The following is a 6974-nucleotide window of genomic DNA, read 5'->3' as shown; positions in this document are numbered from 1 at the left end:
GGGAGGGGGGCGGGGGTCTGCGCCTTGGAATCCCCCTCCCAGGAGTGTTCGGCACGTGTTTCCGCCGCTCCCAGCGTGGGCTCCCGCTGATGCTATTTATAACCTTTAAGAGCTCCTGCCGACTGCAAAGTTTTCTTAAACTCAAAATATCACCGAGGTCCTGGGCACGCGTTCCAGAGGCCAGCTAGGCCCTGTGGTTTGCAGGGACGAGGGGCCAGGAAGGAGGGGGCAGCTGGGAGGGCCTTAGCTCAGAAACCGGGTCCTGTCTGGGGGCTGTGCCTGGGAGACCTTGGCTGGGGGACCCCTAAGTCTTGACACTGGGCCTTGCTTGGCCTGGAGGGACTCTATGTGGGTGGTCCTTGGTTGTGCTGGGCCATTCGAGGACAGCTAGGCCATCTCTCTGGGCCTCAGTTTCCTCTCATCCTGGATCCCTCAGGGGACACTAGCCGAGTGAGGCAATGAGCTGGCAATGACACCGGGAACATCTCGGCTGGGACTAGGCTGTGTCTGCTGGCCATCCAGCACGCGGCACGGAGCCTGGCCCAGAGGTGCCGTGGACGTTGGCTGAACTGGCCAGAAAGGGGAAGCACTTTGGGGAAGTTTATAAAACCGTGTGTGGGAGAGTGACATCCAGCGAGGGGCCGTGGCCTGCCAGAGGTCACCCAGCCCATCCAGACCCAGTGCCTGGCCCTTCTCAACACCCGGGGCTCTCCGAGGTTCTCGAGGGCTGTGGGAGAGACGGAAGGGCCCTGACTGGGGACAGGTGAGTTGCCACCTTGTGGGAGGCCCCAGGGAGAACGGGAGAGTGGCTGGGCATAGCCGGAGGAGGCACTGGCAGCCGGCTGGGCCCAGGGAGGGCAGGATGCCACCCAAAGTCGCACACACAGCTCCTGCCTGGCCTGGGCCACCGCTCCGCCTCCGGAGCCCCGCTGCCTCCTCTGGAGTGAGTGGAAAGCAGAGGTCTGATGGCCCCAGACTCAGTCAGGCATCCGCAGGGGGGCCACGGTGAGGCTTCTGCACCCCCACGGCACCTCTTTTCTTCCTGGCTTCCTGAGCTCGTGGAGGGGTGCAGAGGCAGGGCACAGGAATGCTGGCCTCAGGGCCATCCTGTGGTCATCTGTGGCCCAGTGAGCAGAGCTGGGTCCCAGATGGAAGGGCGGCTGCCCTGCCTCTCCAACTCAGGGCTCCGTATCCATTTTCCAATTTAGGCACAACCACAGAGGGCCGTTGGGGGGCAGGGGGCGAGGAAGTGATGACTTAGCAGAGAGGAGAGGGAGGAAAGAGAAAAGAAAGTATTCTCGAAGCTCGGCCCTGACAGGGCCTCTTCTCTGCTCAAGGCTGTCCTGTGGCCCCTGGATCTGGTCACTCACCCTTCAAACGCAGGAGCACTTCCTGTGTGCTGGGCCGGGCAGGTCCCAGGGCCCTGGGGTTCCCTTTGCCTGAACCTTGGATGAGCCCTCACCTCTGTCCCAGCTTCTCGACGTTCTGAATTGTGCTTCCCTTCTTGACTTGGAGGCTCTCGTATGCCCTTCGAATGTCCCCGCCTCTCTGAGGTCTTCAGGGATCTACCTGCGGCCTCGGATGAGCCCTGTGTTCCTGCAGAATCCTGCCCATTGTTCCCCTGTTGACTGGGCTCCGAGCCCTAAGCTCAGCCCTCTGCAGGGCACTCAGCCCTGGAGCAAAGGGTGGTGCAGGTGGGGCAGGAGGAGACTCAGGTCCAAGGATACCCCAAAGTGACAGTGTCGAGGGGACTGTGTGCCTGCTGAGCTGACCCCAGACTGCACCTTATTGCACAGGTGTGAATGCTGAGGTCTCCAGAGGGGCAGAGGCCCCGGGAGTCAATGATGGGACCGGGACCAGGACCAGAACTGGGCCCCTTGCTGTCCTGGATAACTGATCCCAGGGCCAGCGCCCCTGATCTGCTTTGGATGGGGCACGATGCATTGGCGTCCCCTAACATTCCAGCCATCCCCCAAAATAGTCTCTCCATCCAACTGAGCTGCAAGCTACTCAGACACAGAGCCCCGACCATTAGCCCTGACCTTGCACCTCGGAAGGCTCCCTGAGGCAGAGGGTCTTGAGTCTGGATGCTGCAGAGCGCTGGGTACCCGGGGTCAGCTCTCTCTATCTGCTCTAGGCTCTGCAGTTGGGGGGCCCTGAGCTGGTGTGAGGGGTCACTTCACATTCCTGGGCACTTGCGAGTCTCTGAATCGGCAGTGATCTCCTGCCGTCAAGGCCAACCTGATGGAGACTCGCCTGTCCCTTAGTCATCCCTCCTTTTCTCGTGCCCTCCCTCTGCCTGCTCTGGGGTCCAAGATCTGGGAAAGGATTGGGTCGGGAGCCTTCCAGAGAGTCCTTTCCCACGAGAGCCAAGCCCTGACCCTGTCCTTATCTGGCCTGGGTATGCCAAGAACAACACAGATGCTAAGGCTTGCAAGCCCCAAACTTGGGGACACCGACCTCCCCAGGCCCAGCTGCTCTGCTCCGGCCTCTGCTTCCCCTCTGTGAACAGGGTGGCGGTGGGGTCGGTCCTCCAGGGAGTGAAGGAAGAGGCAGTGGAAAAATCTCAAACACCTGGACGTACATGTTCACACACAGACACGCACGTGCACTCACTCAGCCACTCAGAGCTCACCACGCAGGCCTGTGATGGCTCCTAGATTTCTCTGGCCTTCAGCTTCTCTCCTTCCTCCTCCCAAGGCTCCTAACTCCCACACAGAGCTCTTTCTATACCATGTGCTCAAAGGTGTGATGTGTTAGGGGTGTGTGTGCAACGGTATGTGTTCAAACGTGTGTGGTATGTGTACACAGGCATATGACCATTTGTGCAAAGGCATCTGTGTAGCCTGAGGATTTGTGTTTAAATGTGTGTGCGTAGGAGTGTGCTTGCTCTTGGTCCAAGCCCCTGTGAGCCGGGGCTCCCGAGAGAGAGAGAGAGAGAGAGAGAGAGAGAGAGAGTGTGTGTGTGTGTGTGTGTTGTGTTTTAGACATAACTATGCCAGTGGGCAGGTAGATATATAAATACTCACATAGGCAGGTACTGGAATTGACCCTAACTATTCCTGGCTGGGGCCTTGGGCCATTTTTAATGCAGCTCCACACCCTGGGCCACAGAGGGTGTTTGTGTGGGGCGGGGCGGGGCCAGCCCCAGGTCTGATGGGGCCACCACAGCTAGGTAGGGTCTAGAAGGGGACCGGGAGGGAGGCGCTCCCAGCCGCCACCCTCTCTTTTGCTGTTATCACCACCGTCACCTCCTTGTTACCCTCCTGCCTTGGCCTCCACTGCCGTCCCATCCCCTGCACCTTCATTCCTGTGACCGTACCCTCTGTCACGGCGGCCCACGCCCACCCTCTCTTCCTGCATCTCGGTCAGGCCGCCCACTCCTTGTCCATTTTGGGCCGCTTGAGGGTGAGTGAGAGGTGAGAACGAATCTGCCTCAGACCGGTGAGGAGCTGAGGTTTGGGGTGGGAGGGCTGAGGGTGTGTCCCCTCTAAGTTGTCTTAGGCTCCAGGCAGCCACTCCCTTGATCTCTGAACGGCCTCAACAACTCTCCGTCCCCCGGTTCTGAATCTGCCCCGTCTGCTCCGGTGCCCGTGTCCCTCGCCTCTCCCGAAGTCGGGTCCTCGTCTCCCGTTTCTCCACGATGGCCCAGGGCAGCTGGTTCCTTCTCTCGGCCTGAGACAGTCGGTCCATCCACTCGAACAACCACCCGATTCAGACTCCTCGTCTGACTGACGGGGTTTTTTTTTTTTCTCCCCTGCTAAATTTACTTGCATTTTTGACTGAATTGGCCATTCAACAGAGGTTGTGTCCACATGCCCCCACCCCACCCCAGGCCAGCGATGAACAGCCTCACAGATGGACATGCACACACACAGCCAGGGGCACTAGGCGTGCTCACAGGCACTTGTGGCCACAGCCTCGTGTGACACACATGAGCACACCAAATGACAGACGCTCACATGATCACGCATGTTCCTATCCTCGTGCCCACAGTGATACATGTGAGCACGCACAGACGGCACACGTCTACATGATCACACACACGTTCACGCCTCGGGCCATGGTGACAGCGTCTGGACGCCTCCAGACCTATTCTGGGGAAGCCTGGGGGAAATGAAAGCGTGGGCAGAGCCCCCGCCCAGCAGCCTGGTGCGGCCACGGCCCCTCTCCTCGGAGGCCAGCTCCCGTCCCTCCTTCCTCCACCCTCAGCCCATCCAGGTGGGGTTTCTGGTCATCTCGGGCCACCGCTGAGCCCCTGCAAGCCTCAGTAGCAGTTCCCAGACCCCGATCCTAAAAGGGGACTCTTTTTTTTTCTTCCAAGGACAATAAATATTTGCTCTTCGGGAAACTGCTGGTGGGAGAGTGCAGGGTTTGGCCCGGTGGCGGGGAATGTCCAGGGCAGTTCAGGGAGGCCACAGGCCATGCTTGGGGGAGGGCCGGGAGCCATCCGGAAGCTGGACCAGCGGGAGAGCTGGGGGGCCAGGCCGGGGCTGCACCTCACTTCGTTCCCGCGGACCCCAGCCTTGAGCCTTTGTTTCCTCCGTTTCTTTGCCCAGCACACTGGCACCCCCTCCTCCTTTCCCTCCCATCCAGACCCCAAACTTGAGAGCCTTTTTTACATTCCCAGCCCCCCACCCTTTCCCATGCATTCGGGGTGCCTGGCCCCAACATGGAGTCTGACTCTTTGGACTAAATAAGAGATTCAGTGTCCCCAGACACATTTCCAATCTGCCCCCTTAAACCAGCCACTGAGAACAAGGCTGATTCCCCCCAGGCCGGGCCGCTGAGAGCAGAGCACGCCATTCAGACTGGCCCCTGGAGTCTAGGCTGTGTCCTCCTTCCATAAGGGACTGAGCCTGGCCAACAGTGTCCCTCAGCCTGTCTCCCATAAGGCACTGGTCTCTGGAGGATCCTGACTGCTTACCCCTCCATTCTGCTCAGTTGGGCTCCCAAATATAGCGGCCGTGGCCACAGCCGGCCAGGACACCACAGCCCCAAGCGTCAGTCCTGGGCCGGGATCAGAGGGGCAGGAGCTGATTATAGGTCCCTGGGCCAAACCCAGGGCTCGCCTGCCAGCCCGCTGGGCCCTGCCACCCCCACCCCCAGAACCACAAGGTTGGAGCATCTGGTCCCCGTCAGCACAGTGGGCAGAGGGAGGGGCCCGAGGGTTGTGTTTGGCTTGCTGAGGACAGAGTTGTCTGTGTGTGGCGTTGGGGGTGGCGAGGACGTTGGGGCTGGGACTCAGGGCAGTGACTGTCCTCCGAACCCAGCATCACCGTGCCCCACTGGCAGCCATTGTACAGATGAGGAAACTGAGGCCAGCCCGGGTCACGAGACCACGAGTCTCCTGTCTCTCCTGTGGCCACTTCTCTCCATCTTTTGAGTCCTGGGGCTGTGCCTCCGGGAAGCGGGCCACATCCTGTTGGTGGCAGAGCGGCCCTTCTGGGAAGTCCTCCTTAGAGTCAGCCTTTCACCCAAGGCTCCGGGGGTGCGGGATGGAGCAGAAGCTCCTCCCCTCTGAGCCCTCGTGTCTGCCTCGTGCCACCTCTAGCCAGAGTTGCTGGGCGGCTCCTGTCCCACTTGGGGCCTTGGTAGCCCCATCCGCACAGTTGGGCAGGGGCTGGGGCCCTGTTTGTGGGCGCCCGGTGTGTGGTGGCGAGTCTATGTCGATGTAGATACACGCGTGTGCCCGGGGGTGAGCCGCCGCCGGTGGGCCTGCCCACGCCCTGGTGGGGTCCCCAGGACCTGCTGCACAGCAACATTTGACCTACTTCTAAGGCTCTGGGTCTGGCCCAGGCCGCGTTCTCGACTCCTCCGGGAAGTGTGGGCCTGAGTCCCAGCCCGGCGGCCAGGGGCCAGGAAGGGCGGTCCGGGGCGGGCCAGGGCGGCCTGCAGAGCCTGCGGCCAGGGGGACGAGGGCACGTGTGGAGCCAGACCCTCCTTCTTTGACTCTGGCTTCTGGGCCCAAGGGACAGCCAGACCTCACCCGTCCCTCCCTTCCCTCACCCCCTCCACGTGGCCACCATATTCTGAGCTCCCCAAATTGGCTCTGACGGGATGAGGGACATTCCTCATGCCCCTCCGAACATTCCCAGGAAGGTCTGCCAAGCGCTCACCCCCGCCGTTCGCCAAGGCTTTGCTCCCCCCACCCCACGGCTGCCCTGCCCTTGTCTGCAGGGCAGCAGGCCGGGCCGTCTGGAAAACCCGCAGCCCCGTCCTGGGTCCTTGGGTCTGGGGTCCGGATTTGGAGTCCTGGGGCCTGGTGTCTGAGTTTAAGGTCTGGGTTTGGCATCCTGAATTTTGGGTCCCCAGAGTGGAGTCTGGTCCTGGGCTCTGGGCTCCAGGTTCTAAAGCTGAGGTTCAGATCCTGAAGCTTGAGTCTGGGGTCTAGGTTTGTGGTTCCAGGTTCCAGGTGTAGCATTGGGGGTCTGGGTAGCCATCCTGGGTTCTGGGGTTTGGGTTCCGTATCCAAAGGCTGGTTCCTATCTCTTCTACGCCCCCTGCTGGCTAGTCATCATGGTTGCATCACTGCCCATCCCACAGGGTCACCCACCGCTTCAGGCTGTTGAGCGGACGCTCAGCCAGTGGATGGGAGTGGCGTGAAGGGCAGGCCTGAGCTGCGGTGGCAGCAGGTGGGCTTAGGGACAGCTATTGGCTGCATTGCTGTCCTGGAGTGCTGCCTGCGGTCACCAGAACTCTTGTCATTTAGTCAGCAAATCTGCGCCCCCATCTCCCCTCACCCCACTCCATGGATGGTGTTTGGCAAGGTGTCCTAGTGCTCCTGTGAGAGGTGGGTAAGTTGAGATGTTTGGGACTTTTGCTCATCCAACATTTATTAAGTGCCTACTATATACCACAGTCTGTTCTAGACTCTGTGGATATATAGCTGTGGCAGAACAAAAATTTCTCCTATGCCAGCTGGCATTCATGGGGTGGGGTTACACAGAAGAAACAGGATAACAAAGAAACAA

This window comes from Pteropus alecto, unplaced genomic scaffold (assembly GCF_000325575.1).
Source record: "Pteropus alecto unplaced genomic scaffold, ASM32557v1 scaffold156, whole genome shotgun sequence".
Classification (NCBI taxonomy): domain Eukaryota; kingdom Metazoa; phylum Chordata; class Mammalia; order Chiroptera; family Pteropodidae; genus Pteropus; species Pteropus alecto.
This window is presented reverse-complemented; position numbering follows the sequence as displayed.